At 48.0% G+C, this 23,306-nt stretch overlaps 1 protein-coding gene across 1 annotated transcript in view; it reads right to left on the reverse strand.

Moving 5' to 3' along the window:
- ITGA11 (integrin subunit alpha 11) overlaps positions 1-23,306 on the reverse strand; it is a 132,583-nt gene that overhangs the window by 95,446 nt on the left and 13,831 nt on the right. The window lies entirely within an intron of this gene.

The following is a 23,306-nucleotide window of genomic DNA, read 5'->3' on the forward strand; positions in this document are numbered from 1 at the left end:
GCCAATGTAGGCACATCACAGAGCAGAGAGAGACACTGGTGTCACCTGTGTGGTGGACAGAGAGGAGTCAGAGAAGAAGTGGAACTCCCCAACACTGTCCCAGAAATGGTACATGCACATGCATGTATGCACAGAGAGGCACATATTGCATGCACACATGCCCATGCATGGACATGCAAACACACATACATGCACAGGCCATACACATTCCCTGACTGCAGGGGAAACACTTTATCTGGCTCCCTGGTGCCCCCTGGAAATGTCCCCAGGTGGTCCATGGTCCTCCCACTCCTGTACCCAAGCCCAGCAGAGTGAGGGGACCCTGAGCCAGAGGTAGGCCTGCCCGGCAGTCAGGAACTCCAGACCCACCCCACCACTCCCAGGCCAGGAGGAAGGCGAGGGCCAGTGAAGTCAAGAGTGTACATTGTGTCTTCAAGGTCTTCTCCACTATCAGTGCCTCTTGGGCGGACATGGCCAGAAGGATCCCTCCAAGACCTGCTGGATCCCGTGACTCCAGCTCCATACCCTCCATCGGTTTCCTGCTAACCCACAGTCAAAGCCAAACTCCTTACCTGCCAGGCCCTGTGATTCCCCAAAGGAATGCCACCTGGTTCCCTCTGCCCCTCATTTGCTCTTGCCCCCCTTTCTTCTGCTCTAGTCACACTGTCCCCTTTCCTGTTATTAGAATGTGTCAGACCTGTCCTCGCTCAGCATCTTTGCCCTGGCTGCCTTTCCTTCTGTCTGGATGCTCCTCCCTGAGTTACTAGCAGGGCTCACTCCCTCACATCATTAGGGCCCCTGTTTCAATGTCATCTTGTCCATCACCAGGACACCCTGTCACTCTCATCTCCCTTCTTCATTTGTCTTCATGGCACTTATCCCTAACATGTTACAGAGTTATCTGTTTGTTGTCACACAGCTGATATTTCATAATACTCTTATGTCCTCTAAGTGCCGAGAGACACTGCTCAGTGTCATATACTTAGTGCCTTGAATCAAGATCTAGGTTGAGGTCAGTGGTCAGTAGATACTGATAGAATGCTTAGAGACCAGGACCTGCATTTGTCTGGGATGCTCTCTCCCCTCAATGGGGAACAGGAGGAAAAATATTTACTGAGCAGCGATATATTCCTGGCATATTCTAGGTATCTAACCAGTACTTCTATATTACTTATTTAAATCACACACCAGCCCGGTGAAACAGATATCACATCTCCAGGAGGTTAATTTGCCCCAAATCGCTAGGCTGGGAGGAGGTTAGAGCACTTCCATGATCAGACTGCTTGGGGCTTTAGGCTCTGTGTTACTCCAGGGAGAGCAGCTTTTCAGAGAAGGACCCTCTGGGTGCAGGAAAATTCTTTTCAGAGAAAGGGGTCTCCTTTCTTGCCCTCAGGTCCCACCTCCTATGTCTTTGGGCTTGGTTGGGGTCAGCAGATGGGAGAGGAGGCAGCAGCCCTGGGCTCCTCCACTCACTCTGGGGGGGCTCCATCTAGGACAGGTCCTATCTCCCCCAGCACCCACACCCCCAACCCCCTGGGACAAGATTAGTGAAATCTGGCCACAGGGAGAGGACAAACACTCTCAAGGCTGGGGCATTAAGTTACAAAGTGCTGGTTTCTTCCTCAAGTTGGCATATGCTTCTGACCAAACGAACCAACCAGTGTACAGATTTCCTAAAAGTGATGTCAAGTCTGACACCCTGACCTTGTCTCCTGACAAGATCTCTGGACTGCTCCTCTGATGGTGGATGGCTTTCATATTCAGGGAATGTACTCTTCTCAGAGACTTATGAACCCCAAACACCAGCAAAACAAAATTGTTTCTGATGGGAATCAGCAGGCCGATTGCAGAGACTCCAGGAGCCTGGTTGGGCAGCTGGCCACTTCGCTGCCCTTGATATTGATGACAGAGGGGGAAAAAAGCCACAATTCCTGGGCTGCTCTCCTGTGGACTGTGGCCAAACTTACATCAGCTGCTGCTCCCTTTCTCAGAAGCTTATCTTTCTTTTGAAAAAGCATCAGCCAGTCTCAAGAAGGCACTGAATCCACAGCATGGAGTCCGAGCATCACTGGGTCTCAAGCCCACTACTCCAGGCCAAGGTGGAGGCCACCGACCTGACCCCAGGTGGGGCAGTCCCAGTCCCAGCTGCTGAGGCGTGCTGGCCGACACACGCCCAGACCTGCTGTGGGCTCGGCAGCTCCGTGGGGAGTGTGTGCTAGAGCTTAGGGAGGCTTAGCTGAGCATCGATGCGGGGCCACTCCACCACTTCCCAGGCCCACCCCCACTGCTGCCACTAGCTTCCCAAGGGTCTTGGGAGAAAATCCAAAGTCCCCACCTGGCCCCAGTGCCCTCTGAGCCTCCCTAGCCTCTTGTCAAGTTTTCCTCTGGCTTCCTGTGGTCCAGGCCCCAGGGCTCTCTTTCTGCTCTCTTTAGACACACTTGGCTTCCTCCTGTCTTGGGGCCTTTGCACATGCTATTTCGTCTGCCAGAGCCTCTCTGATGGACTTCTCCTCAGAGAAGTTCTGATCTGATCTTTTCAGATCTCAGCACACATGTCCCATTCTTCCACCTCCCCAGGAGCTCCCCTGACCACCCTCACTCCACCATTACATCAGATCTTGTCTAATGATCTCAACACCCCTTGAACTCACTAACAGGTGACCGTGGCTCCTCCTTTAGAAGTACCTGGTTAGTAGTTATACAGAGCAGGTGTGATCATTTGACTAGTCTAATCTCCCCACCAGGACAGTGGCACCGTGAAGGCAAGATGGGGTCTGTGGAAGTGATAGCTGGACCCAGCACCGAGGTGGGGGCTGAGCCACCTGAGGAAACCTCAAAGAGAGAAAGTGCAAGGTGCCCACCTGGGTGCCAGGGTTGGGAGAGACAGCTATGGGCCAGGGTGTCAGGAAGCCTCTGGACATATGACCTGGCCTTGAAAGGTGATGTGCAGGAATCAGCGAGGTGGCCCAGAGGCAGGAGTTCATAGTGTGAATGCGGGGCCATCAAAGGAGAAGAGAACAGCCTTTCTGGGCCAAGGTGTCAGGAATGGCCTGGTTCCTCCTGCTCTCCTGCCAGACTCTCTGAGGGTGAAGCCAGGCCTAGACAAGCATGGTCTTGAGTTCGGGGTGGGGGGCTTGTTAGAAGCCTGGCTCCAACATTCATTCATTAATGGCTGACCCTGGGCCAGGGACTACTCCTTTCTTGTCCTCAGTATACCCATCTATAAAATGGGAATAATAATACCAACCTCAATGTGTGGGTGACAAGATTGAACACAATAACTAATCTGTGGTAGTGCTTCGTCCACGGAAAGTACTCAGCAGATCTTGGAACTGAATCCAGTTTCCCTGCTGTCTGAGCTGCCCCAGTGCCTTTGCCCATGCTGTCCACCCTGCCTGAAGGCCTTTCCTCCCTTCTTCTCAAGCATCGAGGCTCAGCTCTGATGTCACCTCTTTCCCACATTCAGAGCAACATTCCTCTGGGTGGCTCACGGCCTCTGTTGCTTTCTATCGTGGATGACAGGAGTTTCCACATCTTCCCTGCTCTTTTCTCCAGCTATACACTATTCAGGGCAACATCCAGGAATGACTTTTTATCTTTTTACCCTTGCCCTATACTAGGAATATGCAGAAAGACTTGTCTGATGGATTTCTTACCTTCCGAGAACCTGTTCCCAGAATCAGGACCTGTTGGTCTTTTTCTCCTTAGTTCACTTCCTAGGTGTCTGACTGGTACAGACAGTTCCCTACCATTTAGATAATAATCAGAAAAATTCCAGTGTACATGCACAGAGAATTCACTAGTTACCAGGTACTATGCTAAATGTATTTAATCCTCACCACAACTTTCAGATTTATTTATTTTTGGCTGTGCTGGGTCTTCGTTGTTGCATGGGGGCTTTCTCTAGTTGTGAGGGCTTCTCATTGCGGTGGCTTCTCTTTGTTGCGGAGCACAGGAGCTAGGGTGCATAGGCTTCAGTTGCTGTGGCACATGGACTTAGTTGCCTCTCAGTATGTGGGATCTTCCTGGACCAGGGGTCGAAATGATGTCCCCTACATTGGCAGGCAGATTCTTATCCACTGGACCACCAGGGAAGCCCCAAAACAGCCTTTTGAAGTAAGTATATCATTATTCTCACCCTACAGGTGAGGAAGCTGAAGCACAAAGCAGGCGGGTAGCTAGGAGGTGGAAGGATGCCCTCGGAGGCCTCAGGAGTCCTGCGCCAGCCTACCTGCCACCATCAAGCCTTCCTCCCCACTCTGCTCACTTGAGCTCCTCACTGTGGTGGTCTTACCCAGGCTGGTCCTCCTCCCACCTGCCCCTCCTTAAAAACTCACTCATCCTGGGAACCACACCCTCAGATTCTGCTCACTAGAGAGCTGACAGATGCATTCCTGATCACAATAGGTGGAAACCACAGGACCAGGTGTGCTAGAAGGATGCAGCCAGAGTCCCAAGGGCCTTGAAAATCTGGATGAAGCACCAGAATTGACAGCAGGAGGAAGCTATCCTGGGGAACCCGAGAGTGACCATCTCTCAGGCACCATCCATCTGCCAAGCCTCTGCTCATTCTCTGGGTTCTGCTCTGGGCTGCAGGCACACCTGTGTAAGCAAGAGCTTTCGTTTGCCTTGGCTGGTGGGAGCTGGGATGGGGGTGAGGGAGCATGAAATATTATCAGAACACCCTTCCCAGTTTTACTTGGGCCCCAGGAATCTTCAGGTCTAAAAGCAAATCACAGATAGGGAGTGTGTCGGGGGGAGTGGGGTGTGGCAGGAGAAAAGACCCTGACTCTGGCCAAGTAAAAAGAAATGGTAATGTGGACCTCCTTCTGCTATGGAAAACACAATCACACATTCCAGCCTGAGTCGAATGAGCTCTAGACGCCTGACTGATTTTCATCCTCTGCATTGCTGCTGCTTCTGCTGCACCAAATACCAAAAACTTGATGGTTCTGGCTCCGTCATCATCCCAGCTGTCTTTTCCTTCTTCTTTGGGGCCATTGTTTCAAAGACAGGCATCTAAGAAGGCAATGCTAGGTTTGGGAGCATTGCTGATAAGGCCTGAGTCACCTCTCCATCTCTAGGTCCCTGTAGAAGGCGTAAGTGAGTATGAGAGAAGAGATAGGGAGTGGGAGAATGTGATCCCCTTATCAGAGAGGCTTCTGCCCATTGGAGGAGGAAGGCCTCCACTGGAGAGGAGGAGGCTGCAGGTCAGGGAGCCCTCTGACTCCGGGGATCCTGCCCTTGGGGGCCTGCAGCCCTCACAGGAGACCTAGTAACTATGCCTTCCCTCTGGAAGCTTCCAATGGATGGAAATCTGGACCCTGCCCTTGAGAGCTGCTGGGGCATCAGGGGAATGACACTGGACAGTGAGCCTCCTTCTGCCTATACCTCCATTTACGGAATGGTTTAGAGAACAGTTAAATGTTGAAGTTAACACTCAAGGCTGAGCAGTAGGACTTTCTTGGTGATTCAGGAATTAAGAGTCCGCCTGCCAATGCAAGGGACCTGGGTTTAATCCCTGCTTTGGGAACATCCCACCTGCTCCAGAGCAACTAAAGCCTGGGTGCCACAACTGCTGAGCCTACACACCTGTGTTCCGGAACAACAGAAGCCACCACGATGAGAGGCCCATGGACCACAACTAGAGAGAGTCCTTGCACAGCAATGAAGACTCAGTGAAGCCAATAAATAAGTAAATAAAAAAATAAAAGTAAACACTGAGTGTCATGAGTTCCACACTTCTCCCCATTCCAAGACTCCAAGCCATGTGAAGACAAGGATGGGGTTTCACTTATCTCTTTATTCCCACTGCAGGGGTTGGGACACAGAGATGCTCAGTAAAACGTGTTGCACTAAAGCAGAAGGTTCAGCTCCACCTAAAAACAATAAAGAAAGCCTGTGACACCTCCCCACTTAACTCTGGGCTGAGCCATATGAGGCGGAAATGAAAGCTTGCCAGTTTCCATCCGAGATCTTAGGACGTCAACACCTTGTCTGTTTCTGCTTGCTCTAGCACTTCGGGCATCAGTGTGAGAAGTATTCGCTCAGGCTGGCCTGCATATCCCAGAAAAAGGAGGAGACACACTTGGAGCTGAAGTCCATAACCATACCTGGCTGGGGTCAGCTATCCACTCACAAGTACGGGCAAGCCCTGTGAAGCCAGCTGGCCTCTCAGTTGAGCTTAGCTTAGGTCAGCTGGACGTCCAGCTGACCCAGACAAGTGAACTACATAGTGATTTGTGTCACTCAGATTTGGTGGGGGTGGGGTGGGGGGATTATTTGTTATATAGCATTATTGTAGCAATTGGTAACTGACTCCGTCTGGCTCTTAAATGGTGGGCAGTCAGGGAGGAGGCGGAACATGAGTCACCTGCTGGGGACTCATGGTGTTCGGGGGTAGTAACTCAGTCATTCCCTTCTCAAGAGCTCACAGGGAGGCCTGGACCTAGCCCGTCAGGAAGCAGTGTGGCCTAGCAAGCGGGTCATGATCTCTCCTTCCTGAGTCACGCTCCAAGCCTTACAGCTGGGCTGTCCTGCTTCATCGGGACATAGGAATGGCCAACACGGGAGCGACAGACGCATAGATCCCAGCATCAATTCTAGGGCTCAGGGCCCTTCTGCGCCTCGTTTTCTCCCTGTCTCATGATCATGGGATGTGAAACCCACCCCCCTAACTCAGACAATTTACCACAGGGTCAAAAATGGTATGCAACAAATGTGTTATCAGGGAAGGGTCACTTTTTAGGATTTTATTCTTAAGAACAAGCAGGGATCTTAAAGATCGAATAGCCTAGAGGGATTGAAACTTTTTTTTTTTTTTTTTGGCAGTGAATCCCATCTTTTGAGAACAACATCTATACACAAAAAGGAGACAAAGGAAGCTGAGGCTGGACTTGGGGACAGTGGACAAGGAGTAGCTCCCACCTGCAGGAACGTCCTAAGTCAGTTCTTTGAACCCTAGAGTGTCCTGGAACATAGTTTGAGAACCACCTAATTGTATTTAAGACCCTTGCTGTTATCAGTGAGAGAACTCAGGCTAGAAAAGGGGTGGGGATCTACCTAAGGTTATGAGCTTTTCTTTTTTCATGCCCATCTTTATTCACCACCATTCCCTTCATATAACCCTCCTCTACAATCTTTCAATTCCACAAATGTCTAATTTGGGTCTATGATGCTCCAGGTTTCATGCTGGGAACCAGGGACAGCAAGTCAGATAAGACATGACCTGTGGTCTTCAGAGTCTGCAGCCACATGGGTGAGCCAACAGACTTGCCTGCATGTCTGCTGCTAAGTCACTTCAGTCGAGTCTGACTCTGTGCAACCCCACAGACGGCAGCCCACCAGGCTCCCCCATCCCTGGGATTCTCCAGGCAAGAACACTGGAGTGGGTTGCCATTTCCTTCTCCAATGCATGAAAGTGAAACATGAAAGTAAAGTCGCTCAGTCGTGTCCGACTCTTAGTGACCCCATGGACCACAGCCTACCAGGCTCCTCCATCCATGGGATTTTCCAGGCAAGAGTACTGGAGTTGGGTGCCATTGCCTTCTCCATGTCACAGAACCCAAAAAGAAGCCCTGCAAGGGTTGGACCAGGACTCAGGGTGATCTGCATTCAAATCTCAGCTTTGTTGCTAGATTTGCCTAGTATCCACGGAGAGTCACTACGCCTTTCTGGGCCTCCGTATTCCCCTCTGTCAAATGAGAGGGTTCTACTCCCTTCTACCTGAGGCCCAACCCCGGCACACGTCAGAGAGATTCTCTAGAGCAAACACACATCCAGCTTCCAGTTGTCGACACGCGAGCATCTGTCTTGAGTCTCTGCAAACAGAACTGGAGGCCAGGCCGTGTGGAGGAATGCAAGCTCATCTTAATGTTGGCTGAAGCCAAACACACTTAGGAAGGGAACTCTCCAGGCAAAACTGATTATATTTTGCATTCCCAAGCCAAAGGGGGAGAACTGAAGAAAACAGCCATCTAACGCTCTACATTATCCAGGCCCAGCTCTCATTCTCGTTGCTTGAACCATGGAGACCTGGCCCCAGGGCCCTACTTCCCTGGCTGTGGCTTCTGGGTACACCCAGATATCAAAGGGATGGAGGCCTTAGTATGGATCCAGGCCATGTGGTCATCTTTTCAAGAAAGTCCATCTGTGCCCTGGAGTTGGACTGTGTTGCTAAAACCTCAGTGAGGAAATTTATTTATTTACTAAAATATTTATTTTTGGTCGTGCTGGGTCTAAGTTGTGGCATGTGGGATCTAGTTCCCTGATCAGGGTTTGAACCCAGTCCCCCTGCATTGGGAGCATGGAGTCTTAGCCATTGGACCACTAGGGAAGTCCATCAGTGAGGAAATTTAGAGCAAATGGGCAGGGGACATAGTTCCCTTCAGACTCCTCTTATTTCAAAACTTGAGGATGCCAGTGGTAAGTGTTAAATCCTTGACTACCTGGTTACTTGACCTTGGACCAAAACTTTTCTCTCCCTGGGATCCTCCAGTCAGGGAAGCCATGATGGGAGACACGGCTGGAGCCCTCTGTCAGGGCCAAAGGCCAGAGGATGGACTCCTGAGTTTAGGACAGCTGGTTCTAGGACTCAGAGAAGGGGGCATGGGAATATGATACCCAACTCCTGAGCATTAGGGCTGCTGTGGTGAGTGGAAGTAGGCTGGGCACCGGAAGACCTGGGTCCCCTCCTGGGTTCTGCCACTGACTGCCTACTTCTCCCCAGGCCCCAGTCTCCATTATAGGAAATGAGGAAGCTGGACCAGGTGGTCCAAAACCCTTTACAGACAGGATATTCTGAGTCTGTGTGACCTTCTCCTCTGGATTCATTTCCAAAGTCATCTCCCTTCTGGCGGGGAGGAGTAGGCAGATGATACAGGGGCACTTCAAGGGGCAAGCAGATGGCCGTCGCCCCTGTGGGTCTCTATTGGATTGCCTGCCAGGACTGGGGCCAACAGGAAGGAATGCCTTCCCTCCTCGCTAGTACTTGGGTCCAACACAAGTGCCCCTCAGCTCCAAACCACTTATGAAAGTGAGCTTTGACACCCTCTTGCCTGCCCCTAGTGGCTCAGCCCTGAACTGGCGCTGCTCGGCTGCTCGGGCTGGAGGTCGTGATCAGGTGGGGGCAGGTCTGGTGACACCAAGCTAGTTTGAACACCAGGCCCTGTTGCTTTAGAGCACCCCTGGTGCTCTAGAGAAGGGGTCTCAAACCTCCGGGATCTAATGCCTGATGATTTGAGGTGGAGCTGATGTAATAACAATAGAAATAAAGTGCTCAATAAACATAATGTGCTTGAACCATCCTAAAACCATCCTCCATACCCCCTCAAACCCTGTGAAAAAACTGTCTTCCATGAAACAGTCCCTGGTGCCAAAAAGTTTGGGGGCCACTGCTTTAGAGCAAACTTGCTCACACTTGGGTCTCCCCAAGTGACAAATGCCTTCCTCTCTGCTCTTGGCAAAGACCCCTCCTCCGGTTTCCTAGCTTGTCTAATCAACTCTTCAGCATCTGACTTCTTTACAAATGACTGCCTTCTGGATGTGGCTTCATGGCTATCCACTAATTGGTCATTATCACACTGCCTTTTTCTCAGAAGGAAACACTATGGAGTCCATTCTGCTTCATACTTTTCCAACCACTAATATCACCAGCCAATCCTTCCTTCTTCCCTCTGTTGGGGAAGCAGGCGAGACCCTTATCTCTGGATGGAGTCTCCTATCCTTGGCTCCCCTGGCCTCGTGCAGGTCAGAACACAGCTCACTGAGAGTGATTAGTGTGCGTGTATGTGTATACATGCACACATAGCCGGGGGATCCATCAGAGAGGGCTGACTGGGGGGTGGTAATGACAGGAGGCAAGGATTTCTCCCCATCGGAGCCCAGAGAGAGGGACAGGCTTACAGGAGGGAGGTGCCTTCTGTCTGAAGGACCAGCTCTATCCCCAGAGTGGACAGGGAGGGCAGGAAGAGGGGATGAGACAGAGGCTTCTGGGGTAAGGCGTCGTCCCTCCCCATGGAATAAGCAGAGCACTTGTTTCTTAGAGGAAGCTCAGGGAAGTGATCTCACCCAGGAACCAGTGCATCCCTGGTCCACACCCACTGCTGTTTCTGGCTGCGAGCAGCTCAGAGCTTGCCAGCAGCTATGCTGTGGGTGGCTGTGGCCACATGCCCACCTTCCCAGGAGGAAGAACCCGAATCAATATGTACTTTGCTGTCTCCTGAATGTTAAACATGTGAAAAAGTACATGTCAGAGTCAGAAAGCTTCCTCCTGTGTGTGATGAGGGGGTGGACCACCGTGGCCGGAGAGTTCGGGGTCCCATTAGGACTGAGTCTGGGGAAGCCCTCATGTGTGTGCAGTGACGGCCACAGGGAGAAGACGCACATACTCACCACCTCATCAGACCCCTGCAGGCGGCCCCTAACACTGTCTACACAGCACTGTGGCTGTCCCTCCCCGCTCCAAGGCTCCGCTCTCCGTTCCCTCCCCCTGCACATCCGCTGCCAGCCCCACCCTGCACCCATTGAGGGACCCAGCGCAAGTACCACTCACCTTGCCCACCTCCCCACCTCCCCTCACTGTCCTGCCTCTTAACCCTCCCCACTGCGGTAGAGAGTCCAACGGATGGAACCATGCCAGAGACTGTCCCTACACCCCCCTGGGGCCTAGAGTTACAAACAGGACCTGCTCGACAAATATAAAGTCACACACACACATGGGGTAGATTTGGGGCTCCTTCCACCAATGGGAAATGGAGGCTCAGGAAGGTTACCTGCTGGGACCCAGGTCTCCTAGCTGGAGGTACATGTGTAGAGCAGGGATCTAGCCCTTACCAGTACCTGGGCAGGGCTCATGTCCCATTCCTTCTCTGAATCTCCTGGTGAAGATCTCCTGCCACACTCAGAGCATCCACCAGGTGCCAGAATGGGCCAGGTGCCTTAGAACAGTATTTCATTTAATTCTAACAAGTGATTAGGGGTTTTTATCCTCATTAAACAGGTGAGGAAGCTAAAGTCTGGGACCAACTTGCCCTGGGCCCATGTGCTGGTGCTGAGGTCTCATCCTGTCTGCTTCCAAGGCTCCACATCCTTTACTGCTTTTGAGCATCTTCATCAAGGCTGGCTGTGTCCCTGAAAGGGCAGGCAGGGCAGTGGAGAGCTCTTGTTAGTGGGGTCAGGTGAGACCCTCTACTCACACCACAAAATGACATCCTTCCAGCTGGACCAGCAATAGCTCTCTTTGGGAAGCTTTCATTTGAGTTCAAGCTTTGAAGACCCTATGATAACCCTGCCTTTGGTGCCATAAGGAAGGTAACTTTAAATGAACTGAGAGGGTTCTGTCCCTCCTCACCCCTGAACCCTGCACAGTGTTTGGGACACAACAGGCTCCCAACAAAGTGGACAGAACAGACTGAAGAATGAACAAGTGATATGATAAGCCTACAGCAAACATTATTCTCAATGGTGAAAAACTGAAAGCATTTCTCCTAAGATCAGGAACAAGACAAGGGTGTCCACTTTCACCACTATTATTCAACATAGTTCTGGAAGTCCTAGCTACAGCAATCAGAGAAGAAAAAGAAATAAAAGGAATCCAGATCGGAAAAGAAGTAAAGCTCTCACTGTTTGCAGATGACATGATACTGTACACAGAAAGCCCTAAAGATAATATCAGAAAAAATTACTAGAGCTAATTAGTGAATTTAGCAAGGTTGCAGGATACAAAGTCAATACACAGAAATCACTTGCATTTCTATATACTAACAATGAAAAATCAGAAAGAAAAATTAAGGAATCAATCCCCTTCACCATTGCAACAAAAAGAATTAAATATCTAGGAATAAACTTATCTAAGGAGACAAAAGAACTGTACACAGAAAATTATAAGACACTAATGAAAGAAATCAAAGATGACATATGCAGATGGAGAGATATTCCATGTTCCTGGGTAGGAAGAATCAGTACTGTGAAAATGACTATACTACCAAATACAATCTACAGATTCAATGTGACCCCTATCAAATTACCAATGACATTTTTCACAGAACTAGAACAAAAAATTTAACAATTCATATGGAAACACAAAAGACCCTGCGTAGCCAAAGCAGTCTTGAGAAAGAAGACTGTAGCTGGAGGAATCAACCTTCCTGACTTCAGGTTATACTACAAAGCTATAGTCATCAAGATTGTATGGTACTGGCACAAAAACAGAAATATAGACCAATGGAACAAGATAGAAAACCCAGAAATAAACCCACGGACCTATGGATACCTTATTTTTGACAAAAGTTGCAAGAATATACAATGGGGGTAAAGACAGCCTCTTCAATAAACACTGCTGGGAAAACTGGACAGCTACATGTAAAAGAAAGAAATTAGAACACTTCCTAACACCATACACAAAGATAAACTCAAAATGAATAAAAGACCTACATGTAAGACCAGAACCTACAGAACTCTTAGAGGAAAACAGGCAGAACACTCAGTGACACAAATCAAAGCAAGATCCTCTATGGTCCACCTCCTAGAGTAATAAGAATAAAAACAAAAGTAAACAACTGGGACCTGATTAAACTTAAAAGCTTTTGCACAGCAAAGGAAACTATAAGCGAAATGAAAAGACAACCCTCAGAATGGGAGAAAATAATAGCAACTGAAACAACTGACAAAGGATTAATTTCCAAAATATACAAGCAGCTCATACAACTCAATACCAGAAAAATGAACAACCCAATCAAAAAGTGGGAAAAAGACCTAAACAGACATTTCTCCAAAGAAGACATACAGATGGCTAACAAACAATGAAAAGATGCTCAACATTGCTCATTATTAGACAAATGAAAATCAAAACTACAATGAGATATCACCTCACACCAGCCAGAATGGTCATCATCAAAAAGTCTACAAACAATAAATACTGGAGAGAGTGTGGAGAAAAGGAAATGCTCTTGCACTGTTGGTGGGAATGTAAATTGATACAGCCACTATGGAAGAAGGTATGGAGATTCCTTAAAAAACTAGGAATAAAACCACCATATGACCCAGCAATCCCACTCCTAGGAGTATGCCCTGAGGAAATTAAAACTGAAAAAGACACATGTATTCCATTGTTCATTGCAGCACTATTTACAATAGCTAGAACATGGAAGCAACCTAGATGCACATTGACAGATGAATGGATAAAGAAGCTGTGGTGCATATACACAAAGGAATGTTACTCAGCCATAAAAAGGAACACATTTGAGTCAAGGTTCTAATGAGGTGGATCAACCTAGAACCTATTATACACAGTGAAGTAAGTCAGAAAGAGAAAGATAAATATCATATTCTAACACATATATATGGAATCTAGAAAAATGGTACCAAAGAATTTATTTACAGAGCAGCAATGGAGAAGCAGACATAGAAGATAGACTTACGGACATGGGGAGAGGGGAGGAGGGGGTGAGATGTATGGAAAGACTAACATGGAAACTTACATTACTATATGTAAAATAGATAGCCAATGGGAATTTGCTGTATGGCTCAGGAAACTCAAACAGGGGCTCTGTATCAACCTAGAGGGGCGGGAGATAGGAGGGAGGTTCAAAAGGGAGTGGATATATGTATATCTATGGTTGATTCATGTTGAGGTTTGACAGAAAACAATTATCCTGTAAAGCAATTATCCTTCAACAAAAAAATAAATAAATTAAAAAAAAAAACAGAAAAAAATAAAAGAATGAACAAGTGAATGAATGGCTAAGGATGAGCTCATCAGAAATGGCTACCCACTCCAGTATTCTTGCCTGGAGAATTCCATGGGCAGAGGAGCCTGGTGGGCTACAGTCCACGGGGTCGCACAGAGTCAGACACGACTGAGCGACTGAGCACGCACTGCACGCCTAAGAAGGACGTGAGCAGATGGGACACAAGGCAGCCTTCCTCTTGCCCACAGGCCCCCTGTCCACTCACCCTCTGCTCTCCATCCAGGCTCTGTGCGCCCCCATGATACACGCCGGGGGCCTGACCTGCCGACCTCTCTCCCCTACTTCAGTATCCTTTTTTCATCAGAAAATGGTTCTGGGCCTTCCCTGGTAGCCCACTGGCTAGGAGTTCACCTGCCGATGCAGGGGACACAGGCTGGATCCCTGGTCCGGGAAGATCCCACATACCACAGGGCACCTAAGCCTGTATGCCACAGCCACGGAAGCCGGAGCACCCAGAGCCCATGCTCCGCACCAAGAGAAACCACTGCGCTGAGACGCCGCACACCACAATGAAAAGCAGCCCCCGCTAGCCACAACTGGAGAAAGCCTGCGAGTGAAGTGAAGTCGCTCAGTCGTGTCCGACTCTTTGCAACTGCATGGACTGTAGCCTACCAGGCTTCTCTGTCCATGGGATTTTCCAGGCAAGAGTCCGGAGTGGGTTGCCATTTCCTTCTCCAGGGGATCTTCCTGACCCAGGGATCGAACCTGGGTGTCCCACATTGCGGGTAGACACTTTACCCTCTGAGTTACCAGGGAAGATTCGAGAAAGCCTGTGAGCAGCAACAAAAAACCAGCACAGCCCAAAAAATAAAATGAAATAAATAAATTTTAAAAAATGGTTCTGTTCCCCTAGTGTCGTATTTTGTACTATACAAACACATGCTCACTAATGTGTGACTTAGCAAAACATCCCCTCAACTCTCCAAAGCATACACAGCCCTATAGAAGGAAGAATTCTCTAAGTCAGAAACCAACAGACATGGGCTGGGCAGTCTTTTTCAGGGGGAGCTCCATTGCTAAGGGTCCGAGGAGGAGACCAAATGCTTGCTGGGGGCAGGTGGACGCGGTTGAATAGAGACCCTCGCATCAGCATCCAGAGAGTGGAGATGGAAAGTCGGAGCAAGTGCTGGTGAGAGCAAAAATCTGCCCTTTTGATTTTTTTTTTTTTTAAAACCAGGAGTCTGCCAATGTGTTGGTTAAGCAGATGTCAAGCTCATGGAAAACAGGCCTAAAAATTGGAAACAGAAACACCACGCTGAAATTTGCCGTAATTAACATTGCTTTCACTCCCAGCTTTGGACAGTCATTGTATTCCTTCAGAGAACACACGGATCACCTCTGTCAGGAATAAGACTCACAGTTTTATGAAAGCCAGTGGATTTTTCTGCCTTACATCATTTATCTTTCTCTCTAGGTAGAGACACTGATCAAAATGGAGCTCTTTCTTTAAGCTTTCAAGAGCTGCTCTGAAGGATTTTAAAACACAGCAGTGACATGATGAATTCCTGTTGTGATGGCCTAGAGGGGTGGGATGCGGGGAGGGGAGGAAGGTTCCCGTTGGAGGGGATAGATGTATAATTATGGCTGATTTGTGTTGTTGTACAGCAGAGACCAACGCAACATTATAAAAATTAAAAAACAAAAAATTAAAAAAAACAAAAGAAAAACAAAGTATTGCATAGATACAGATCTTGCGTGTATATGGCAAGCTGAATAAAAAGTCAGAAGTATGCAAAAAAAAAAAAGTACAATGAGGTAGTGATTAACTAAAACACACACATATATTCCAAGCTGTGTGGAAAACTGGAATCAGGAGATGTGACCCCAAATATCCACCTTAGTATCTGGCTGAGTGTGGTGCGCCTCGGGCTGCTGCCTTCCTCCAGTCACCCCAAAGTGGCCTGGGCTCCTGAGAACCCCAGACCACACCCCAGCCCAGCCCAGCCCTGCCTTCTGAGTCCCACGACCAATATCCAGCTGCCCCTAGAACACTGAGCATCCCTCACTTCACACAACCGAAGAGGTACCTGAGGTTTTCTCTTCCAAACTGAGTCTCCCCATCAATGCACTTGGCGTTACCACCCACCCCGCTGCTCTAGTCAGAAGCTTGGAGGTCCTTCCTCGGGATTTTCCTCCCCTTCCCATCAGCAAACCCTGCAGGTTATACCCCCTCCAGCCCTCTCAAGTCCACTCTTCTCAATTTCCTCTGACATCACCTGTTCTGAGTTATTCTCATCCTTTTCTGCCTGGACTTAAACACCAGTCTTCTAACTGGTGACTCAATTCCAGGGTGATCTTTTAAAAACGCCAACCAGATCCTAATACTTTGCTGCTTCAAACCCTCCAGGGTCCTCCCACTACATGTAGGGTGGATTCCAGACCCTTTCCCAGGACCCACCAGGCCCTGTAGGATCTGTCTGCTCCTGTGCCACGAACTTCATCACTTGCGGCTTCTAGACACACTGCCTTCCTCCCTGCTCCTCAAACCAAGCTCTTTCCATCTCAAGGTCTTCCCCACATCTTCGCTCAGGCAGCTCCTTCTCAATCTGCAGTTTCCTTTCGTTTTGTTTTTGGTTGCACCACGCAGTCTACGGGATCTTGGTTCTCCGACCGGAGTTTGAACCTCTGACCTCTGTACTGGAAGTGTGTAGTCTTAACCAGAAGTCCCTCAACCTCCAGTTTTAATGTCACAGCCTGGGACAAATCTTCCTGACCATGCTATGGAGAATCCGTTACTCTCCCTCAAAGCATCTTCTTTACTTCTTTTATAGTAAAGATAATTATAGCTGGCTACGAGAACTATTTGTTTGTTCTCCCACTGGAGTTTAAGTTCCACAAGGGAAGGGGCGGGTGGTGTGCTGGACTCTTCTCACAAGAGACAATTGTGTACAATCTTTCCGCTCAGTGATGGCTGTTGGTAGCTTAAAGTTGATTTATAGATGTGATTACACCACAGTCACTGTCAAATGCTACAAAGAAGGACTCTCCATGCCATCCCAAGAGCCAGAGTCAGTTATTACACACTTCCCAGAACTCCACTGAAGGGACTGTATCTGCCTCTCTCCCCACTTAATCCTCAGGATCTAGAACAACATCTAGCACACAACAGAAGCTCAGTTTGCACCTGTGGACTTATCAGACAATATGAGACCAAAAAGAGAGAGAGCGCCTAGAAATATTCAGGCCTCTGAGAACCTCACTAACCCCACACACTAACCTGCCAACAAGAAGTAGAAGATGAACTTGATAGTCAGAGCCTCAGGAAGGTAGGGAAGTCAGAGCATTGAACTTGGCTTCAGAAGCCCTAGTTTTAATCCCAGCACAGCTTCTAACTTGTTTTTATGACTCTGGACCAATTTCTTCCCCTCCCTGGCCCTCAATTTCTTAATCTGTAACAAGTACACACTAGACTAGATGCTGTATCTCTAAGTCCCTGTGTCGGATTTAATGAAGCCCGTTCATGTACTGTTACCAATTTCTTTATCTGTCACTCCCTGGGTCACTGCACTACACTTCACAACTGCAGAGGGGGCCGTTTACGTTGCATTGGGTTGGCTTTTTGGCTTTTGGGACTTGCTGTAGGCTAAAGACAAATCTGAACGAACTTTTTGGCCAACCTAACAGCAGCCTGAGTTATGCAGTACCCAGCCTGCGGAGCTGTACGTGGCGGCTCCGCCCACTTTTGATCCTGGCCACTGGTCATTTCAAGGGGAGACGAATTGGACAGTGAGTTCCTCCCTTTTCTAACATACTAACCAGCTCAAAGAGCTCAGACAGTTTGGTATTGGTTTTCCAGCTCCTAAGATTGTCTCCTGCTTGTCATGGAGTGTGCGGATCAAGAGCTTTGGGCATCTGAGGTCAGTGCCAGTCCAGGGGGTGTTTGGACAAAGTAGGAACAAGACAAGGCTCAGGATATGCAATTTGTGGCAAGGCTTTCCCTTGGAAGAGAGGAAGTAGGGCAATGAGAACTCAGAGAACTGTGGGCCTGTCTGCCCCTGGTCTTTGAATGTGAACTAAAAAAAGGAATTGTGGGGGCCCGTCCCTTTCAAGCCTGCAGGGTCCGCCCTACAAAGGATACACCCCACCCATTCGAAAAGTTCTCTGTCTGCATAGAGCTCAATATAAATGCACCAGAACCCAAGCTAAGCTGGATGCTATTGGCTAGGCTTGGTGGGGATAGAGGACGCTGAGGAATGGAATTGCTTTGGTTCTGGGCATTATGCAGAAGCCCTTTGGTTTTTGGTATATGTCAGTTACTTATGATTCCAAAACTATCCCAATGTCTAATGCCACTTTTACAACCTTAGAAGAATTAAGGGCTCAGGACTCCATCTCCCTTTGCTAGAAAACAAAGGCCTGTCTTGTGAGATCGTGAGTCCCCTGTCACTGAAAGAATACAAGCCAAGGATAGCCACTTATCTGGGATGTTGAGGTTCCAAGTTCCCTCCTGGAAACCCAGAACTCTGAAGCCCAGGACTCCTCTGAAGCACGGGATTCCTCATTAACATGTGGATGAGGAAGGGCCAGTCATGCAGTGGGTCCATCTATGTTCTAGATGAAGTTGTTTTAAAATATAATTCCAATGTAAACTGGTGCAGGCACTATGGAAAACAGTATGGAGTTTTCTCAAAAAACTAGAAACAGAGTTTCCACATGACCCAGCAATCCCACTCCTGGGTATATATCTAGACAAAACTCTAATTCAAGAAGATACATGCAGCCCTATGTTCATAGTGGCACCATTCACAATAACCAAGACATGGAAGCAACCTAAATGTTCATCAGCAGAAGAGTGGATAAAGAACTGCTCAGCCATGAAAAAGAATGAAATGGTGCCATTTGCAACAACATGGATGGACCTAGAGATGATCATTCTAAGTCAGTAAAACACAGAAAGACAAAGATCATAGGATACCTCTGCATACCTTTAGATGTGGAATCTAAAATATGACACAAATGAACTCATCTATGAAAAAGAAACAGACTCACAGACAGAACAGACCTGTGGTTGTCGGGGAAGAAGAGGTAGGGGGTGACGGACTGGGAACTTGGGATTAGCAGATTCCAATCCCAAAGAAAGGCAATGCCAAAGAATGCTCATGGTATCGCACAACTGCACTCATCTCACACGCTAGTAAAGTAATGCTCAAAATTCTCCAAGCCAGGCTTCAGCAATACGTGAACCATGAACTTCCAGAAGTTCAGCTGGGTTTAGAAAAGGCAGAGGAACCAGAGATCAAATTGCCAATATCCAGTGGATCATCGAAAAAGCAAGAGAGTTCAGAAAAACATCTATTTCTGCTTTATTGACTATGCCAAAGCCTTTGACTGTGTGTATCACAATAAACTGTGGAAAATTCTGAAAGAGATGGGGATACCAGACCACCTGACCCACCTCTTGAGAAACCTGTATGCAGGTCAGGAAGCAACAGTTAGAACTGAACACGGAACAACAGACTGGTTCCAAATAGGAAAAGGAGTATGTCAAGGCTGCATATTGTCACCCTGCTTATTTAACTTATATGCAGAGTACATCATGAGAAATGCTGGGCTGGAAGAGCACAAGCTGGAATCAAGACTGCTGGGAGAAATATCAATAACCTCAGATATGCAGATGATACCACCCTTATGGCAGAAAGTGAAGAACTAAAGAGCCTCTTGATGAAAGTGAAAGAGGAGAGTGAAAAAGTTGGCTTAAAGCTCAATATTCAGAAAACTAAGATCATGGCATCTGGTCTCATCACTTCATGGCAAATAGATGGGGAAACACTGGAAACAGTGGCTGACTTTATTTTTAGGGGCTCCAAAATCACTGCAGATGGTGATTGAAGCCATGAAATTAAAAGACGCTTACTCCTTGGAAGAAAAGTTATGACCAACCTAGACAGCATATTAAAAAGCAGAGATATTACTTTGCCAACAAAGGTCCACCTTGTCAAGGCTATGATTTTTCCAGTGGTCAGGTATGGATGTGAGAGTTGGACTGTGAAGAAAGCTGAGTGCCAAAGAATTGATGCTTTTGAACTGTGGTGTTGAAGAAGTCTCTTGAGAGTCCCATGGACTGCAAGGAGACCCAACCAGTCCATCCTAAAGGGGATCAGTCCTGGGTGTTCATTGGAAGGACTGATGTTGAAGCTGAAACTCTAATACTTGGGCCACCTGATGCGAAGAGCTGAGTCATTTGAAAAGACCCTGATGCTGGGAAAGATTGAGGTCAGGAGAAGGGGATGGCAGAAGATAAGATGTTTGGATGGCATCACTGACTCAATGGACATGAGTTTGGGTAAACTCTGGGAGTTGGTGATGGACAGCGAGGACTGGCGGGCTGCGGTTCCTGGGGTCGCAAAGAGTTGGACATGACTAAGCGACTGAACTGAACTGAACTGATGCAGACTAATATATTATACAGCATGGATAAGCAAAGTCCTACTGTATGGCATGGGGAACTATATTCAATATCCTGTTACAAGCCATAATGGGAAAGAATATGAAAGAGAATGTATATGTATGTATAACTGAATGTATATGTATAACTGAATCACTCCGCTATAGAGCAGAAATTAACACAACATTGTAAATTAACTATACTTCAATAAAAATAAGTTTAAAATAAAATTAAATTAAAAAGAATTTCTGTTGTCAACTTTCTCATGTAACACGTAGCTTTACAACCAGAGGGGAAACACTGGCTCAGGAAATGTTCGCAGAAGCCTAGAAGCACAGCCCCCAAAGAGCTTTCATAAACAGGAAGGCCAAACATTTATTTTAGAAGTGATTGAATGGAAGTCTTAAGAGGGCACATGGCTAATTTAAGTTTAGAATTGGAGCCTGAACTTGACCCAGAAGTCTTTATCCACAGTCCAGGGCTTTTTCATGACCCTGGGCTTGAAAGGTCCAGTTAGTGAGAGATACAATCCAGTCCCAGGCTTTGGTTTCCACTTCTGTAACACTCAGGGTTGCCCAGATTAGTCCATTTGGGGTAAGTCCTGGCTGCTTTCAAATAGCCTTTCCTATAAAATCAACATGAGGCAGGGCGGATCTAACATTCTATCAGCTGTGAACTCCTCTGTGCGACTTCGTTTCCAGTTGTTTTGCTGTCCAGCAGGCTGTGAGGAGTCAAGGTTTAGAGAAGAGAAGTGTTGCCTGGTGGGATCTGCATGGGGAAGTGTCAGGATCCTAATAGTTAGAGGAAGGGCAGCTGGTGCGACGCTACACAGAGGAGAAAGTAAGAGGGAAGGAGGTAAACAGTGCCCACTGCCCAAGGGACATGCAGCCTCGTGGAGAATGGGAGTACAGCTGATAAGATGACAGGTGAGGAGATGCAGCTGAGATGATACAGAAGTTCACAGAAATATGATAATCACTTTAGCAGAAGTCTGGGAGGGCTTCTTGGAAGAGGAGGCCTTTCTGGAGCTGTTAGGGCCTAGAGAAGGCAGCAACATCCTTTCCACTTTAACTTACATTCTCTAAGGACATTTGTTATAGAGAGGATTGGGGTTTCCTCTTCTTTCATGGAGACAAAAGACTTATTCGGACCACTCTTCCCAATGGTTTCTACACCACCCCTACCGCGCCCCCACCTCTTTCCCAACTCCAGGCCAGCCCCATGCTCAGCAAAGCTTTGATCTGGGGCTCGTGGCCTCTGGTTCCACATAAAAGCTCCCTCTGCCCTTGAGAGAGGGGCACCCTGGGCAGACCCCTCTCCCCCAGCCAGTCTCCATCAGCAGTGGGCACCAGTCCAGGGGAGCCACTGCCAACCCAACAGCACTGCAGAAAGAGTGAGGGACCTGGCTACTAGGTGGTGGGAAAGTGCACTCCTGGGCCTCACCCTGCGGAGGGCTGAGCATGAGAGAACACCGCCAAGCCTGCTAACTTCTCGGGACTCTTCCTGGCATGTGCCAAGGAGGTGTTAGCCCTGGCGGGGTCCTTGACCAAACCTCCAAGGAAAGACTTGCCTGGTGGTCTGGTGGTTAAAACTTTGCACTCCCAATGCTGGGAGCCCGGCTTCAATCCCTGGTCAGGGAACTAGATCCTGCATGCTGCAGCCAAGACCCAGCCAAACAAATAAATAGATATTTTTAAAAAGAAATAAACAGTAAAACAAACAAACCTCCAAACAAACAGAGCCAGGGTAGCTTAGAAATCACGCCACACATAAGTAGAGTTTAGATTTCTCTTGTCAAAAAAATCCCCCAGTCAAATCAGAGCCTCACTGCACTTCAGTTCTGGATGAGTAAGGATGAGGGGACAGCTGTCCTTCCTGAGGGCTGCAAAGGGGGGCCCCGTGTCCCCCATGGCACAGTGGGGGCAAAGAATTTAGGTGGGACAAAGGTGAACATTAAAACAACGCACTGATGTGCTTAATCACTTAATCAGGTCTGACTCTTTCTGACCCCATGGGCTGTAGCCCACTAGGTTCCTCTATCCATGGATTTTTCAGGCGAGAAATACTAGAGTGGGTTGCCATTTCCTTCTCCAGGGGATTTTCCCAACCCAGGGATCAAACCCCTGTCTGTCTCCTGTGTCTCCTGCATTGCAGGCAGATCCTTTACCCACTGAGCCATCTGGGAAAACTTGACAACTCATGTTTAATGGATACTAAAAAACTACAAGCAAATCAAAACTTAGTGAAATCTAGCAATATTGCTTAGGATGAGGGTATGTGAAAAGACTGAGTTAGTTGATTTAAATTGAATGAATTGAATGAATATTGTTAAGTGAAAATATTCCAGATGTTACACAAACAGAGCCAGAGTTATGTGAGCGTACAGGAAAAGCAGGAAAGAGGTGGCCTTTGGAGATGATCAAACCTGGATTTGGAGTTTGGAACTCATCTTTATCGGCAGCTGCAAGACCTCAGGCAAGTCACATGACCTCTAGGAATTGCAGTTTCTGGCCTCAAACCTCCCTGGATTCAAATCCCAGGCTGTGACTTTATGATCCTGGTGATTTTGTGTAAATTACTTAATGACTTGCCTCAGTTCCCTCATCTCTGAAGTGGGGGAGATAACAGCACCCCTCATACAGGATTATCGAGATGAGTGCTCAGACAAAGCCTGATTCATGGAAGCTCTCAGTGACTGTTAGCAAGCAGTACACATTTAGGAGAGCACCTCATCCTTGCCACACTTGTCATTTGGTAATCAGTATTATTTCCAATGGTTTATACTAATTCTACAAGGTAGGCATTATCATTTCCATTATGCATTCCGAGGGGCTTCCCTGGAGGTTCAGATGGTAAAAGAGTCTGTCTGCCGTGTGGGAGACCCAGGTTCAAGCCCTGGCTTGGGAGATCCCCTGGAGAAGGAAATGGCAACCCGATCCAGTATTCTTGCCTGGAGAATTCCACGGACAGAGGAGCCTGGCAGGTTACAGTCCACGGGGTCGCAAAGAGTCAGACACGACCGAGCGACTAACACTTTCACATACATTCTAAAGAGAGGATGTGACCTACCCAAAGTCACACACTTATTAAGTACCAGGGCCATTATTCAAACCCCAAGTCAATGGCACATGCCCCTAATACGAACCTTGGGCTCAGGCTCAGTCTCCCCACCT

The sequence above is a fragment of the Odocoileus virginianus genome, chromosome 6 (genome assembly GCF_023699985.2).
Source record: "Odocoileus virginianus isolate 20LAN1187 ecotype Illinois chromosome 6, Ovbor_1.2, whole genome shotgun sequence".
In the NCBI taxonomy this organism is placed as follows: domain Eukaryota; kingdom Metazoa; phylum Chordata; class Mammalia; order Artiodactyla; family Cervidae; genus Odocoileus; species Odocoileus virginianus.